Raw genomic sequence first — 19,305 nt, 5'->3', positions numbered from 1 at the left:
GTTTTCCTGCAGAATTCTGTAATATTATCTTAACTACTTTTTGTCTTACATTTACTCAGTTTATGGATTTATTTTTTCACTATGAGTTGCTTATATTACACTACATAGTAGGTGTTTCAAACAAAAATATTGTTCATATACTGTATAGCCAGGTATACTTTTACATTCCTGTTTTTTGTGCTTGCACATGTAAAATGTCTAACATAGGTGAGCTATGACTATTTTATGAGATATTTACATCATAATGATAACATGCTTATGACTGTCTGACTGTATGTATAAACCTTAAACAATTATTCAAACTTCTCCTCCTTTCTTTCTTATTATACAAACTAATCTCCTAACAAACTAATAAAGAATAAACCAATAATTGCAATGAAATCTCCTATAAATGGTCATCAAACTAGTGACAATATGGTAGTGTTTATTATGCAAGTGATTTTAAATGTTGTTGTTCTTCTTTCAGCTTTTCCTGGTTAGGGGTCGCCACTGCGGAACTCCGGTCCACTAATGATTGGCAGTAGATTTTTTTTTTAATGGTGCTGAGGTGCCAGCTCGACGTCCAACCTTCAAAGAAGGTACGCCCATTCACACATGTCTTTTCAAATGCCACTTGACTGTGGGGAGGACATGCAGACTCCACACAGAAGGTGCTCCAGCCGAGAACCTCTTACTGTGAGGCGACAACGCTACCGCTGCACCACCGCGGCTTTTATGCAAGTGATTTTAAATACTTCTGAATATTAAATACCTATGTTAAAGCCTAATCTGTAGTTAACTAAGTTTACAGACATATGAGTCAATCAAAAGAAGTGAGCTCCATTAAAGGTGTTTCTACACTTTTTGGTAGTGAGAGTTGTCAAACTTGTCACGATGCACACCACCAACCAAACAAATATACTGTATATTTGTATACTCACCATCCTCAAGAAATCTAAAAATCCTTGTTGAAACTCCACCAGGTTTGAGTATTAAAGGCAAATAGAAATGACACAAAATAAAAAAGTTATACAAGCTAAAATAATGGTTCAGAGTCCACTGAAGCAGAATTGCACGTATTCGAAGCAAGGGCTGAATTTAGAATCCTGAAACATAAATGTGTGCCACTTTTGGGGAATATAACAGTATCACTGCTATATAACACCATTACAGGTAAGCAGGAAGATGTAAAGGCACCCAACAGTCTAACATACAACCTGTACAGCAAGGAAATACTTGAACTACTACAGTGACTAGTGGTCACAAGATAGTTAAGAGACTCCCAGCTTCTGGACTTCATTCCTAGCTTTCAGTCTGTGATGCTTGCATATTTTCCTTATGTCTTCTCAGGTTTTGTTGGATTAGTCTAGTTTCTTCCTTCTTCCACAAACCATACTGGTTAGTTAACTACTCTAACCTGCCAAAATATAATGCACTTAATTTTGTCTGTGCTGTCCACAGCATGACTGGAAAGAATAAAAGAAAGACAAGTTCACTTACCTTGTTAAATAAATAAAAAACAGAAAATGTAAATGTATCTGTGCTAATAAAGCTAGAAAATATGTAGACATCCAAAAATATAATTATGTTTTAATATAATACAGTTTATGCTGACCATTTTCAAAAACTATCATGTGTGTATCTTTGAGGTAAGATTTAAGCTTTGTAGATATACTGACCAGTTTAGAAAGACCAAGGAAGCATGTGTATTGAGTGGCAGAAGTGACATGAAAATTTTCAGTATGGTTAGCCAACATATTCATATGCTGTGCATCTGAAAACTCTGGGAGTCAAATTCAGTTTGAAAAATATAGATGGCATAGTTCATTTTTAGCTCATTATTTTGCAGCCATAATACTGATGTCCTGCTTCTGCGCAGTTTTACCTCAATTTAATTATTTGGTTTTACCTGACCACACAGTTTAAAATACTTAAAGGGAGCTTTGAAACTGAGGTTCTTGTATAAACAGAATGTTGTGGTCATGTGTGTTGCACCTTGTTAATCCTAGACCACTATATAATCCTAGACCACTATATTTTAAAGCCACCAAACTATACATACATACATACAAATGTTTCAAGCACGGGCATTAAAGCCCTTCTAGCTTGCCAATATGCCAAAACACTTGTTCCCATAATAAATGTCCAGGCTGTTTTAAAAATATCTAAACTAGTACTTGCTTTAATGTAATTTGGTAGTCTGTTCCAAGCATCAGCTGCTCTGTCAGAGAACCAATTAGTACACTTCTCATTCCTATAGAATCTTCTACATAGGTTATCTAATGATTCTCTAGTACTTTTTGATAACCCCAAACATTCCCAGAGGTAGTTGTACCTAAATACCCTATATACCTGAATAAGATCTCCTCTTAAATATCTGTAAGAGACACTGTACAAGTTCAGATATTTTACCTGATATATACCTGAATAAGATCTCCTCTTAAATATCTGTAAGAGACACTGTACAAGTTCAGATATTTTAGTCTTTCATAATAACTTAAATTTTCACATCCATGGATGCCCTTAGTATATTTCTGCTGTAGTCTTTCCAGTTTATTCATAGTTGTTTTCCTATAGGGTTTCCGTATTGTTATTCCATACTCAAGTTTGGGTCTAATGCAACTAACAAACAATGACTTCATTATGTCTGATTTCCTAGACTTTATAAATCTTTTTATACAACCTATAGTTATATAACTATCATTAGCCAATTGGTTGATAATGATTAGAAAAACTCATAGCTGAATCTACCCATATACCCAGGTCCTTAAATGAGTCTACAGTTTCAATCACTATGTGCTGTATTAAATATTCACCTTTCAGTTTATGTTTCCCAAATCTCATATGCTTAGTTTTTGATGTATTTATCAACATATTATTCTCCTGTGCCCAAATGGTCAATTTAGTCAAATTATTTTGTAGACATGCCTTATCTGTAACACTTGTAATCAGTTTACCCAATTTCAGGTCGTCAGCATATAGACTGTAGAACACCTCAGATGAAAAAGTAAGGTCTGAAAGATACAATCTAAACAAGTAAGGGCCTAGTACAGAGCCCTGTGGGGCACCTTGACTGTAACCAAGGATTTCACCTGTCCAGTTGGTGTGTGATACTTGCCATGTCCTATTTGTAAGCCATGCAGCTATCCACAACAGTACATCAATACCTAGTTGTACTAATTTATTGATCAGTGTTTTGTGCATGACCCTGTCAAATGCTGAAGTTAAATCTATATAAATCACATCACAGCACAATTTTTCATTCATAGCTGTTATTAAATTGTTATAGAACATCATGTTACAGGTGGTAATAGATACATATGCATGCTGATATATGGTTTCAAGTCCCAACCTATCCAGTTCTGACAATAACTAACTTATCCAGTATTACCTTCTCCATTATTTTTCCTTATTTTTGACTATGAATATTACACTATAGCAGAATATTCCTGCTAATGTTTGCAATGCAACCGTTCCTCTAAACTGTCCAGATTGTTGCAGAACGTCCAGACTTTTGCCTCATATTTTTGGTCTGTTATAAAATGTGTAGTTTTCTGGCAATCAAAGACTGAAGTCACTAAATAATGACAGATGTTTGAGTTTCAGACTTCACATTCTTCAGAAAGTGCATGCTGACACATAGGTTCATAGGTTGGTATTAGGGTATCGGCCCTAGGGCCTATACAAGCCTAGCCATAACAATTCCCTGGCTATTTCTTCCAGCAGTATTTACTTCCCTGGACCCCTGTTATAAGCTGTTATTCCAGCAACTTTCGAAGTTTATAAGAGCAATATTTAATATATGTTCCTATTGTAAGGTCTTTGACCCCCACCCCATTATTTTTGGCTTTGTTCAGAATTTTTGCTCTAAGAGGTTGAGCAGTATGCATGCAAATAACTGCAAATAAAAAGTACAGCGATAGCAACACATAACACTTTACTTAAGCGAGTAAGCTTGCCTCCCACCATGCAGTTACTTCATGAAACTTCCCAGAGGAAGTCATGTCAGAGTGACAAAAGACAGTCAGAGTGGTTATATTTCTTCATAATTACATAACTAGTGACACACAACTCTCTCTGAAAACCAATATGTAAGATGAGTAGTTAGTATTATAAAAGGAGATTGAATCTGTCTTATGTGTTTCAGCTTCCAAGCAGAAAAAGAACTTCTTTAGAAAGTGATTGTCACGTAGAATCAAGAGTGGCAAAAAAAAAAATATGCTAGAGACCAAAATGAATGGGTACAATAAACAAAAATATAAAACAGCTTTTTCAGTGACGTAAAAGTCTGTACCACACACACACTAGCTGCTGAATTAACTCTTGTACAGGATTATTTATTTTAGTTAATGACATTACATTTGTTAGCTCTGTCATAAAATTATGTGTGACAGCTACTCATCACAACACAACCACAAATGAGACGATGCATCTTCAGAGGCATTTACTCAAGAATGTTTTAAATAAAGTATGTGACAACACACATCAAACGTAAAACATACAATATGACAGCAAATGCAAGACCTAATAGGAAATAGATTTTCACAGTCTATGGGGTTGTCAGAGGATACAAATTTGTCACACCCCATCCTTTCCCCTGTAGGTGGTCCATGTTAGAAATAACTGGAAAAAAAGAAACCTCCACAGAAAAACCACAGATATGTCACTTGAGTATGCAAGAAAGAGCAAAAAAAAAATGGGTGTGAGTAGGAAAAGAAGCTTTTCTGTCCAGCCTTTAGACACTGCAAAGAATGAATACATTCTCAGAGATACAATACCCTACCATTGTAATTATTCATGAATATTACCAGAATCTGTGATTTGCACCACATCTTTTTTTATTCAGATTGAGCAATTGTAAAGAGGTTGAAAGCACAAGAAAATTGGGCCCAGACAGTTTAGCTATCTCATCAAGGAACAATACATTTTTACATCGAGTAGTTATGCATCAGAGGTTTGACTTTCTACTGAGTGGCTCTAATACGATGCATATATTATCTAAATAAGTTTTATGTCTTTCACAGACACACACACACACACACACACACACACACACACACACACACACACACACACACACACACACACAATCTGATTCAAATTATATATGTATGTATATATATATATATATATATATATATATATATATATATATATATATATATATATATATATATATATATATAAACATATATGTGCATAGATGGGAGTGTATGTGTGTATATTTTGTTTACTGTTATTAACATTTCTGGGATTCATAGACAAGTATGGCATGCTCTAACAGTGCTAATATTCATGGTGGCTCACAGCTGAGAAAATATGTAATGTATTACAAATTATTTTAGAAAAACCTGTACCTTTCATTTGGCTGCTACATGTGCTAATTAACCTTATAACATGCACTTTTGTCTAGGAATCCCAACCAATATCTTAACTAATTCACCATACAGAACTGTCAACTTCCAACTAACAAAAGGCTAGATGCATCCAGACCTCCAGGCATCAACGATCATATTTCGGTGTCTAATATTTTAAAACACAAATCTACATGTATTTAAGGTGTGTTTATTTGTTCAACACACTATATATACATATTTATTCATTTTAATATATGCATATTTTTTACTAAATATGTTTGTTTTAATAATTTGCATTTATTTAGTTTTTTATGTATGTGCAATAGATTTTTGTATAAATGCAGGATGACAATTAATGCGGCTTTAAGTTATTAATTATATTTGGACTGTGGTAGGTTACATGAAGGGGCATGTTTGTAAGCTGAGGCTTTAATTACCACAAAGAAGAAGGGATTTTTTTACTCTGATGATGCCCGATCTTTAACGGGTGAAAGCACTAAGTTATTTGCCTTAAATGTAAGGTTTTTTATATGTATCTCGCTGTTTATTGATCTATTAAAGGTTTGCAGTGTCTGGGGAGTTGAGTCGGTTTATTTTTACCAGAACTGTCAACTTTATTTCATAAGATCATACGGGGATACTAGGCTAATGGGCCCTTACATGCCTAGTCAAGAATTTATCCCCAGAAAAGAAATCTCAGTCAGCACCTGTCACCCCTGTCAATGAGGGACACAGGTGGAACCCCTGAGACAAATTTGTGGTTTCCCATCTACTCATCAAGGTTGTGTTTGAAGAGGGTCATCAAGGTACTCTGACGTGTATGGAAAGTCTATTCCAGAGACGGGGCAGCCTCTGGGAGACAAGCCTGTCTCTCCTGCAGGTTTTGTTGATGTTGCATATTAGATTTAGGTCTTTCAAGTGGGTAATGCATGAGGAAATAGACTTATGGATATGGAGCATCTATAGTTGGGCAGGGTCCGATATTGTCTTGTAGGTGAGTCACAGATCACCTCTGAGCAATCTGTACGATACCGAGTAGACTGATAATGATTTGATCCTGTCCACATAGGACAGGTGTTGGAGGCCATGGATTCTCTTTGTGAGGTATTTCTGTGGCCTTTCCAGTTGGTGCAGGGTTTTGGAGAAGTACATACCAAACGGAGCGTTATACTCAATTATTGCCCTAATGAGGAAAGAGTACAGAGAGGTAATAATCTCCTTTTTTCTGGATGTAATCCTTTTACATATGAGATGAACCAAGTAAAAGGCTTTTCTGACCACTGCTGCTACATGATGGTCGAATGTGAGATTGTTGTCAATCTGAGTACCCAGGTATCTCACCACAGGTTGCGAGCTTAGGGGGTTGCCATTAATGTGGTAATCAGTAGGGGCCGTGTTTTGCCAAATGGTATGATAATACATTTTTTGCATTTAACCTGAGGCCATGACTTTGGTACCAGTCACTTGTTGTTGTGAGACCCTTTTGCAGCATGTTAACATCATTGGGGAGTCAATGACAGCACCCAACTTGCAATCATCTGCAAACTTGGTCAGCCACAGGCCTTTTGTCTTTGCCTGGACTTCTGAGAAGTAGATGCCAAACAGTAGGGGTCTCAGGACAGATCCCCGGGGAACACCACTAGTGACAGGTCTGCTGTCAGTGGTGGAGGGACCTATTTTGACCTATTTCTTACATTAATACAGTTGAAAAACAAATATGAATACAAAAGTTCTATTTTGTGGCAGATCTAAGGGAAGTTCAGTGAAAGTTACACGTGAGAATGTTTCTTTCTAATAAATGTCACTTGCCATGCATTAGTATTGGCAAATTAACCTTTTCTTTTACTCTTACATTATAATCACCACTATTTGGAGATCCATATAGACACTTGCAATGCAGTAGATACAGAATAGTTTATGCAGCTGGATATGTAAATGATCTGTAAGACAATAGAAATAACAGAGTAGCATGGGGGTGAGGGCAGAAGGGTATATCTTTTGGGGGGCAGTTGCCTTTATTAATGAAGAAGAAGAATGGTAGAAGTGGAAGGTAGCTTGGAGAAGCTGTGAGTAAAAAGAAAAGCATAGTGATGGCAGCAGGGGTAGAGAAACAAACATATATGATGCAGAAAGGACTGACAGGTGAGGCAATGACAGAAAAGGGGCAACAATGGAGTAATGCAGATTGATAGAAGTGTACAACTTTTGATGGAGAGAACTGAACTATGAGAAAGCAACTGTGAGTGAAATGCACAGAAGGGAACACAATGATGGTGGATAGGGTGGGGTGAAGAAACCCTACTATGTCAGCCCCTAGAACACCTAGAATTTAGTCACCCCCATGGTTGACATTATGAGTTGGCTCTTCTTCCTGTGGCCAATGGTGGGTGCAGGCCGGTAGCATGAATCCCTCAACCACATGAGGAGGCACTCCTATGTAGCAATGTGGGCACTGACCTATTTTGGTCCTCAGCAGCTGGTGACCCAGTGAGGGCCTTGTATGACAGTCTGTGGTTGGCACAGCAGCCAGTGAAGAGCAAAGTAGTCATTGCTCACATCTGCCTGCTCCATGGGTGATCTTTGCAGAAAGCAAAAATAAAGGGAGAAAAACTAATCAACAAAGCAGCATAATAAGAAAAACACAGGAAAAAAGAAAGAAAAGGCACGTTTACATTTACAAGTGGTCACTAAAATGTTATACAGATTATTAGAACAGGAACTGAAATGGGGAAAAGCAAACCACCTAGGCAACAAATTACAATGGCAAATGCAATGGAGAACTGAATATGAAACAAATTATAATACTGCAGGTATAAGTGGTACAGTTTAGTAACTTGAATAAAGCCAATGCACAAGCAACTGATATATGCTAAACAGAAGAAAAAAATATGAGAATGACAACCACTCACCGTTGTGGTACACAGTTTTCTGACAGTAAGAAAATAACACCAGTAACACATTACGTCCTGCCTTGTCTAGCTGTCTCTGGAAGGTGATCTTGTTTTCCTTGGCTTCCTGAAAGCAGAAAACAGTTAAAGTTGCAAGTGCCAGGCCTATCATACAATGATACTGCAAAATCAGAATTCTTGCAAGACATGTGTGTCTGGGTCCCTATTGGAATACCAAAGTTTCAAAACAATGAACATCATACAGTCGAGACAGTATGATCAAAGTTTTGAAACTTTGAAACTAAAATAAAAAAAAAAACAGAATAAAAGCAATTTTTTTTACAGAGGGGCAACCCACCCTTCACCCCCAACCCCCTGCTAATGAAATATACCAACTCCAAGATCGCACTGCAGTGAAGAAAATGGTAAATGTACCATTCTGTACTATACGGCGATCTCCATTCAAAATGTTCGAAGTTTCAAAACATTCATCATATAGTCTCGGCCGTATGATGTTCAAAGTTTTAAAACTTCAGTAATCTGATACTGACCTGTGTGTCCATATATCTCTCCAGACTCTCTTCTTCCCACTGGCATAGAAGGTCTGGGTGGTGCCTCTTCAGTTTACTACAGTAATGCTGGCACTACTCACCTGAGTAGGAGATGTCACTGGCATCACTCATGGCCCTGACAAACTAATACCAGGTATCCACATTATACATGGTCCATTATAATCCACCAGCAAGTGGTCCCTATGATGTCTGAAAAGCAGATGTAAAAATGTCTTGGGTCTCCCTGCTGCACCATATGGGAGCCATGCCTATAGTGTGATCCAGCAGAAGTCATGTCCACTCATCAGGTCAAGTCCAGGAGCTAAAATGACCAGGATGCATGGCCACACATCACAGACAATACATGAGATTGATCAATGGGCTAAACTGTAGCATATTGCCAGTCAAAAGTAGCATGATACATTTGGTCAACAGTGTGATGAAGGATGACTGTAGCATGGCTTGGCTACACAAGGGGGCAAATTCTACACACACACCAAAGCACAAAAAGGACCAGTCTCTATAACACAGAATATAGATTATAATGCATTGTTTTACTGGCATGACTCAGAGACAGACTCATTAAATCAACCCATTAGCATAACAGCCATGCTTGAGCCCATTTTGATTTTTAAAACTACATTCATTGTACCCCGAGTAATGTAAATGCAGTGAATAAGAATTAAGTGGATATTATATTGTACTGCTATACAAGAAAAGTGACATCAGACAGGATCACTAGTAATAGAATACAGAATTGCAGTCAACATTCAAGGGAGCATGGCACATTGCAATGCAGTGTAGGTAGTGACACACCACGGGCCATTTTCGGGGACTGACATTCTGTGGGATCAACCTGAGAGAGCAAAGGGGACAAGCAGGACAGGTTGCATACCCGTGTGGGACTCATCAACACAGGACACAGGGAATGCAGGCAGCATCTGTCACAGTCCTGCCATGCAAGATTCAACCCACTGTGCCATATGTACACAGACAGCAATACAGGATCCAATGGATAACGGCTCTCCAGTACAATGGGCACAGACTGTACTGTTGTCACAGTTATCAGTGACAGCACACATGGATCACATGCTCACATTTGCCACAGAGCAGCACAGTGCAAAAACACATACCCTATAACAGTGCACAGGAATGTGGCTACCACATGGATACTATGGACAGTGTTAGCTGTCATGGATACCTAGTTGCAGTAATCCACATGCACAGCCTACAGATGTACATGTCATAGAACGGGACTGAAGGAATAACTTCATAGGATCATAGGAAGTTACTAGGCTATTGGCACTAAGACCCTTATAAGCCTAGCTAAGAGTTTAGCCCATGTTTAGACAAGTGAGCACCCAATACCCCTGTTTAGCAGGGACCCCGACTGGAATTCCAGGGATGTATTTTTTGTTTTCCATCCAGTTATCCAGGTTGTGTTTAAAAAGGGGTAAAGAGGTACACTGCTTGACATGGAGAGGAAGTATGTTCCACAGATGGGGGAATCTCTAGGACACAAATCTGTCCAGCCAATAAGTCCTATTGATGTCACAGATCAGGTTGAGGCCACGTGTGTGGGTTACTCGAGTGGAGCTTGACTTGCGGATATGCAGCAGTCCCATCATCGCAGGGTCCGAGATCACCTTGTATGCCAGACAGAGGCCACCTCTGAGGAGTCTGTTTGAAACTGAGTAGAGGGATAGGGCTTTTAACCAATCTGTGCATGGTAGATTTTTGAGGCCTTGGATTTTCCTGGTGAGGAACCTGCTGCTGCATGTGCTTTACGAGGTACATGCCAAATGGGGCATTGTACTCAATAATGGGCTTTATAAGGGAAGAATACAGGCATGTTATGACCTCCTTGTCCCTGGATGAGATACCCTTACTTATGAGGTGAGCAATCTAGAAAGCTTTCTGTATAATGGAAGCAACATGGTGGTTAAAAGTCAGGTTGCTATCAACCTGGGTGCCCAAATCCCACACGACTGATTGCTTGCTTAGGATGTTCTTATTAATGTGATCATTTCTGGGGACGTCACTCTCCACAAAGGAGATGATGATGCATTTTTTGATATTCAGCTTGAGGCCATATTTCTGGCCCCAGTCATTTGTTTGGGTGAGAGCCTCTTGGAGGAAGTCTACATCACTTGGGGAATTGATGACTGCCCCCAGCTTGCAGTAATCTACAAACTTGGTCAGCCATAGCCCACTGGTTTTGGCCTGCACTTCAGAAAAGTATATCCCAAATGACAAAGGCCCCATGACCGAGCCCTGGGGTACATCGCTCGTTAAGGATCAACTGTTTGAGGTGGCTTCCCCTATTTTGACTAGGTGGGTTCTATCAATAAGCCAGCTAGCTGCCAATCTGGTAACATACAGATTGATGCCTAACTGAGAGAGTTTATCTATTATGCCTGAGTGGGGAATAGTGTCGAAGGCTTTGGCTAGGTCAAGGCAGGTAGTGTGCACCATCTTCCCCTCATCCATGGCTTTGGTGACTCTCTCAAAGATGTTGACCAAATTTAACAGACATGACCTCCTCTTGATGAAGCCAAACTGTAAGGGATCAAGTGCGTGGAGGTTGCCAGTGTCCTTGTTAATGAGGTTCATGATAATCCATTCCATGGCCTTGCAAATCAGGCTAGTTAGGCTGATGGGTCTATAATTTCCTAGATCGGTGGAAGCTCCACCTTTGTGCAAAGGGATGACAGTGGCTGTCCTCCACTTAGCTGGGACAAAGCTGGTACTCAGGCTTTGGTTGAATAGGGTGCTTAATGATGCTACAAGTTCCTGCCTGAGTTCATGCAGGATGCAGCCTGGGATGTTATCGGGTCCCATGGAGGCTGTATTTTTTGCCTTTGGGAGAGCAGTGATGACCTGTTCCCTAGATATAAGGGGAATGGGGCAGGTACTGGGAATGTCATGATTTACTGATGGGGGGGGGCAGAGGGGTGAAGTTTTCACTGAATGTGTCAGCCAGCAAGTTTGCTAGATCTATGGCATTTGTATATGTGGTGTCCTTGATAACCAGTTCTGAACAGATCTGGGTGCTTCCCTTGAGGTTGCGGAGATATGTGAAAAAGGCCTTATGGCTGTCTTTAGTAGATGTGGCCAATTTGGACACAATGGTTGCTTTGGAGAATTTCATTAGTGCTCTCATTTGCTTGTTCAGGCTATGGAGAGATTGCTTCCATTAGGCACCTACTCCTTCTTTCCTGGACAGCAATTTTTTTCCTTTTGTTATAGAGTTTATTTATTGCAGATGTCCACCAGACAGGTTTATTCTTCTTTGCAGAGGATGATTTAGTCCTGTCAGGTATTCCTGATTCCATGCATCTATATAAATGTTCGTATAGTAATTTGGTATAGTTTTGGATACTGGAGTCAGTTCTTAGAGAGGGGGATGGGGCTGTGAAGCTGTTTATACCATCCCTCAGGTGGCTGTAATCAGCATTGGAGAAATTTTTTTTGTTTGACCCTAGCTAGATGGGGGTCAGCGGAGATGGTGACTTTGAAAGTGACCACTTTATGGTTGGATCTTACCAGGGAGGATGACACTGCAGGGATGCTGCAGTGGTTACTCATCTTGGTTAATACCAAGTCCAAGATATTATCACTTCTTGTGGAGGTATCGACTAGCTGTTCCAAAACATTTGTACTGACAAATTCGAGGAATGTCTAGGCATTTGTGTTCTGGCATGACTAGTTCTTCCAGTATATGTCCGAGTAGTTAAAGTCACCCAGGATCAGGGTAAAGGGTTGAATTTTGATAGATTTGAAGAGGTCCAGAATGGCGGATTGAGCATCTTGAGTCAGATTTGGGGGCAGGCAGCTAGCTATGATTTGTATAGGGGTCTTGTCAATGGTTAACTGCACCTGGAGTGTCTCCTCTGCATCATACTGTTTGACCAGCCTGGAAGTGTGTATGTCTTTAATATATATTGAAATTTCACCTTCTTTGGCTTTACTGCCCATGGTTTGGGGTCTGAATGTATGATAGCATGAGTAACCAGGTAAGGCTGGATTGCTCTCCACAGCTTTGAACCAGATTTTTGTGACTGCACAGATGTCAGAATTTTCTAGTGTTAAGAATGATTTTAATGAATACAGTTTCATCTTTAGACTCCTAGCATTTTGTGGCATGACCTTTAATTTGCATTTTGTTGAAAATTTTTATGTTGGTAGTTTTAACCTCATCACTTTTTCTCCTTATCCAGCCTGGTGAGAGGCACATCTGTGTGTCTCACAACGCAGTTTCCTTTTATGGTTAAGCCTTAATGTCTATGAGACAGGTGTGTGAACTATGCATGGTATGTGGTGTGGAGGGCTATGGAGATTGCATGTCTTTTTGCCTCGGAGGTCTCCTTTGTCTGAGTATGTTTTTTTTTAGGAGCTCTGCTTCTGTGGGTGTGTTTTGTGTAGGTGTGGGTGGTGTTTGAGGTGTAGTGATTGTGCTGACAACCTTCTCAGTGCCAGATATACTGGCCTGTGAGGGAGAGATCATAGACTCTATGATTCTAATGTAATTGCATCCCTCGCAAATTGTGTTCTGAGGTGGTAGTAGTAGATGGTGGTCTGTGTACATGAGGCAGTTGCTACACTATCTCAGGATGCCCATATTGACCAGACTGGCAGGAGAAACTGTAGGAAATTGTCCATCCATATTTGTCAGAATCTGGGGGAGAAAGACCAGGGAGAGCTAAGGGGTAGGCCTAAATCCCAAGTGCTTAAACCTAAACTAAGACACTTAGAATAACACAATTTAAACAGGCTAGAAACAAGCAGTAATAAATGCAACAGAAAAGATGCAATTGAACACTTTAAAGAAAACGCAAAAGCAAGCAGCAGAAAAAGCAATATGAAGTAATAGAGTAGGAGAAGGAAACACGAATACAGTAAAAGCAGTTGAATAAAGTGTGTTTTTTTTCTTGTTTGTTTGTTAGTAAAGTGGAAAGGGAGAGAGGAGGAATATAAGATAATTCAAGGTTAAAGAACTAAGGGGTTTATCCTTCCCAAATGATCTCTGTATTAGATAGAATGACCTAATGAGATGGGACTGGGAGGAGTGCTACAGATCAAATTTACAGTAGGGAAGGGCAACAGCAAAAGCCACCAACTTTAAGAGCACAACAGCAGTTGTATGGGAGGGTGAGAGAAAAAAAAAAGCAAATATATAAATGCAGACACAGAAAACTAAATAATTCAGTCAAGCAAATAAATGTGCGGTACTGTTAAGCAGTTAAAGAAGTTTATCATGCAGGGCACAGACATACTATTACAGGCCCAATGCACACATGGCAGATGTATGCTTGAGAAGAGTAAAACAAACAAGGTCTTCCAGGACTGGGTGAAGCAGGGGCTGTTGTAGGACATCTGTGCAGTTGTTGACCATGTGACCATAACAGGACAATGCAACATGTGCATCATAGGATCATTGATATGCTACTGTCTGCAAGATCAAGAGAAAATAATTTGTCAAGGACACGTTGACTAAAGAGGTGGATTACCAACATTCTGACATCTGAAAAAGATGGAAGAATTCCTGGCATCCCTGACCAGGGAAAGTGAGAGAGCTCTCATACCTGGTAGTGGATTGGCTGTATGAGCTTGGCTAGTGATAACCACCCAAATGTTACTGGGGACTGCCTCAGTTGAGTAGTCACACATGCTATTCCTGTACTAGAAAAACTAACACCCTTTTATGGTTTACTCATTCATATGCATCTGTATTTATGTCTACCAAGGATATCAAAGTGGGAAAAAGAGACCACCTGCACCACAGTATTGCAATCTGTGTGCTGTATTGTTGTGGTAATAGTCATAAATATGTACCAGCATTGCAACAGATTCATTACCTGTATGCAGTCTCAGGCTCCAATGGGATAAGATCCTGCACAACAGCTCACCACATGCCTATTGTCAGTGGATCTTTGGCAGCTGTCAGTGGTGGCACCAAGAACATGACACAACTTGATGACATAGTGGCACTGTCAGCAATGCTAACAGTGGAAGACACACTCAGATTTCCCACAGATCAGGGGACGTAAGAGACTCGGGATGAAAATCTACCATTACTTTTGTTTATCAAAGGTCATCCATCCATGACAGCCCCACCTCTGATACACATTCAGCACTACCACATACATCAGAAAACCACCATATACTCCTAGGTGGTCCACTCTCTCTCACACACAGACACACACACACACACACACACACACACACACACACACACACACACACACACACACACACACACACACACACACACATGAAGTATTGGAGCACTATATAGGTGACTATTGCTGCAAACACCTCCAGTACAGTATATAACTTGGTAGTTTACTTTGCCCTCAATCAGCAGATGTGCAGGTCTGTGTTCCAGGCATAGATGGACACTAACAAAATCACATCAAAGATGCTGAATTTGCTGTGTGGCCTGCATGAAGACCTGCAACCATTGCAGGGACTATTAGCCAATCTGTAATGCATTCAGAGTGACACTGTGTAAATGGACCTGGAGCAGGTATACCTGGTGAAGGCAGTGGTGGTTCAGTGGATTCCACTGGTACATCCACATGGCTGAGGGGAAGCAAATGCCATGGTTATGTTAGAGGATATCTGTGAACTGCAGGAATGTATACCAGAGTAACACAGATGGGATGTAAGCACATGTGCAAACACACACACACACACACACACACACACACACACACACACACACACACACACACACACACACACACACACACACACACACACACACAAACTCTCTCTTTTAGAAACAGCTGCATTGTCCACGCTGTTCTTTACTATCTTCACCCCTGACCTTGGATGCACTAATTAAAGTGTTCGATGCTCTTCTGACTACATCATAGCACACCCCACTGGGCAAGTGGTTCTGGATCCTATAGTTCAATGCTGGCCCACTCTCCTATAGCCTTACTTTAAGTAACACCTACTCTCAACTACTCATGGGGTAATGGATGCCATTATTCTGCTAGAACACCATGGGAGGGACCATGATGACATTCCTACATATTCAGCAGATGTGTTATGCTGTAATCTGGGCAACCTACTTCTGGTCCTCTCACTTCAGGGCTAAATTTTGCACCCAACAAGCATTCTGCTAATGTAAGCTCTACCCAATCAATGGAAGAAGTGATCTCTGACACCCACACACTCCTAGCCTTGTATATGGTTACTGAAGACACCACCAATGATCCTTCCACCTATGGTAGTATTGCTGTCCCCTGTCACTGTGCCTCACCCCACATGTGCAAATGATAATGCCTGCACCCTGCCCACCACACTGGCTTCTGTGCATGTACAGGCTAATGTCTGATGCACAGTGTGGTTAGTCAGTGGACTGTAATGCATAGCCTGTGTGTGTAAATGTACACCACACTGTTATTCTTTGTTTGATTTGTCAGAGCACATTGATGAGGATCAGCTAACATCTCTTTGACAATAATACAAAACAAACAAGGCCAAAAAACAAAACTGAAGAAGTACAGATTAAAACACAAAGGGAAGGCCCAAGGAAACAAACTGCTGCAGAAAAAATCCAGAGGAACTTTAATCTAGAAACTATTTGAAATAAAAATGTGTTTAAAACTATGAGAGATAAGTGCTTTCGTTCACAAAAATACATGAACTTCAGCAGATAAACATAGCTGGAAGTATACACACAAATTGTAACTTTTCTGTTCAATCACATGACTGCCAAGCCCCCAGGAAATGAAGCATCATCTTAAAGGAGCCACCACAAAGAAATTCATAGTGTGTAGCACTGAGTCAGTTCAAGTGACAAAAATGTGTAAACAAAATATATTTTTATATATATATATATATATATATATATATATATATATATATATATATATATATATCGCCTGTCCCTTAGTCTTCTCTCCATTTTTCCTATGTAAACACATGGGCAGAACATACACAGTGCGCAATATACCACCTTTGTTGTACAACAATTGAAATCTGTTTCTTATAGCAAACACATAGTTATTCAAAGTAATTTCATGGCACACCAGAATATTGGGGCAGTAGGGGCAACAACCACACGTTTTCATCCCCATAAATTCAGAATTTTGCTTATGCTGGTGTTTGGACCAACTGTGTTCTAATATTGTTTTCAAATTCCTGCCTGTTTTGAACACCACTCATGGACCTGGCTCCACATAATCACGAATGGTATTCTCTTGTAGGAGAAGACACCAATTATTTTCTAGAATTGATTTGACTGACAGACCTTCAGTAGAATAGGTTGTAATAAAAGAATTCCTGAAGGTCTCTGTATTTATGTTTGTGGTCTCAGCCATGGGTTCCATTGATGTAGTATTTCCACCATCTAGGACTTCCTGATTTCCTTTTGTTGGCCAAACAAGGGCCTCTCAGAATTGGCACAAAATGATGAGACTCATGTTTATTGATCACCTCTTGCATCAAGTTGTCTACAAATTTTGTAGATAGCCACGTTTTAAAAACATGTTTTTCAGCAATATGCACTCATCCCAAAAGGTAGTATCTTCCGTGGTCATTTGGGCTGCCCTCACAAACTGGCCCTTGACCACTGCCCTTTTCTGTGTTATAGGGTGCAAACCGTCAAAATGGAGAAAACTGCTCGAATACATGTGTTTCCTATAAATTTTTGAGGTGAATCTTCTGTTTCTGTTGTCCTTGGCCAACCACATATCCAAGTAAGCTATGTTCACATCATTACTCTCATAGGTGAATTCAAGAAACTCTGTTGTTTGATTAATATATTCCAAACATGGGGGATGTTGTGAGCTTCACCATCCCACAGGATGAAAATATCATCCAAAAAGTGTGTGTAGAATCTACATGATGCAAAAAAGGGGAGTTAATAAGACCTTCTTCTCCCATTGTATCATAATAATGTTGGCAAAAAGACCGCCACACACTGCAACCATGGCTATTCCTGCTTGTTGTAAGAACAAATCACCTCCAAATTTAACAAAATTATTTTTCAGTACAATCTCCAATAAATTGGCATAAACATTAATTTGGTCTTGTGGGATATTCTTCTTCATCAAAAATTCAGAAAACCATTCCAGTCCTAAATCATGTGGAATGACCAAATACAAGTCCTAGACATCCACAGTGATAAAGGTATATGTGCCTTTGAAGGTAAGGTCATTCATTTTTTGTAAAAAATTCCCACAAATCACATCAAACATGTGTCTCTTGGCTAACCAAACTTTTTAATCTAGTGTCCAAATATTTGGCCAAGAGGTGGGTGATAGAACCACGGCCATCAAACAACTGGTCACATAGGTGGTTGATCTTTGTTTTTGTGTATCTTAGGGAAACCAAACATGTGGGGGATCTTAGGATGCATCACATTTAGATAGCTATAATTATCAATTGCGATTTGCTGGTCAATGAATAAGTCATTTAGATTTGCTTTTATTCTATTGTATGCAACATTACACTCATTCACAGACACCTCCTTATAGGTGTCAGATACAAAAATGGACCTCATTTTCATATTATAGTCACACACATTTATCACGACCAATCCACCATCTTTGTCAGGTTGCATGGTCCTTATTTGTTTGTTGCTTTGTGAATTATTTAATCTCACTGTTTCTTTTCTAGAAAGATTGTATTTGAAAGTATGTTTTGTTACCTTGCCATCCAAATGCGCCAAGTTGTGAATATCTAATTCACAGATTTTTTTTGAAATAGTTACTCACAGGATGGATTTGGGGATTGTAAGTGCTGTAGATCCTTAATGGTTGCATGGCTGATCCCACATTTTGAAACATCACCACGAAATGTAATTTTCTGGAATATTCCTTAAGAACCATGAGTGTGTTTGCAACATCCATGTGTCTGTTAGGTACAAAAGTTAGACCCTGAGCAAATAAATCCCCACGAAAACCATTGATGTTAACAGTTAAAAAACTGTAGACAGGGAAATCACCAGTAGAATTCATCATGGTGGTGCATGGGGGGGGTAGCATACATACAGTAACATCAGGGAATGGACTTAATTTTACTTCTTGTAACTCCAGCGCCCCTTTTGTCTCCTGGTTCTTCCTCTTCAATTTTGTTGAGTTGTATTCGAGTTCTGCCTGGGAAGATTCCTGTTGTTCCATTGATTGTTCTGAGTAGAGTATTGGTTCCTGATCCTTTCTGACCTCAGGAGAACTGGAGTGGTCCCATGTTCTAAAATATAGTCCTTATTTTTCTCCTCCAACAAATCATGTATCACATCCTGTCTCAGGTCAGTTTGCTTATCATCTGATGCATGAAAATTAGCATTGACCTTAAATCTGATACCCCAAGCTTGAGATGGTGGGGGGTGGGGTACACCTTCTTTTCTTTGTATTCACGTCTATCTCTGTCAAGTTTATTAACTTTGCAGGATTGAATATTTCAGATCTGCTCATCAATACTTCTGAAAATGCAGATATGTTCATACTTAAATGATTCATGTTGCAAATCATGAATGATTAAATTGTTCAAGATTTCTAGATCCGCCATGAT

This window comes from Protopterus annectens, chromosome 1.part1 (assembly GCF_019279795.1).
Source record: "Protopterus annectens isolate FY-2018-M chromosome 1.part1, PAN1.0, whole genome shotgun sequence".
Taxonomy (NCBI): domain Eukaryota; kingdom Metazoa; phylum Chordata; order Ceratodontiformes; family Protopteridae; genus Protopterus; species Protopterus annectens.
The sequence above is the reverse complement of the archived record's forward strand: the minus strand, read 5'-3'. Positions refer to the sequence as shown.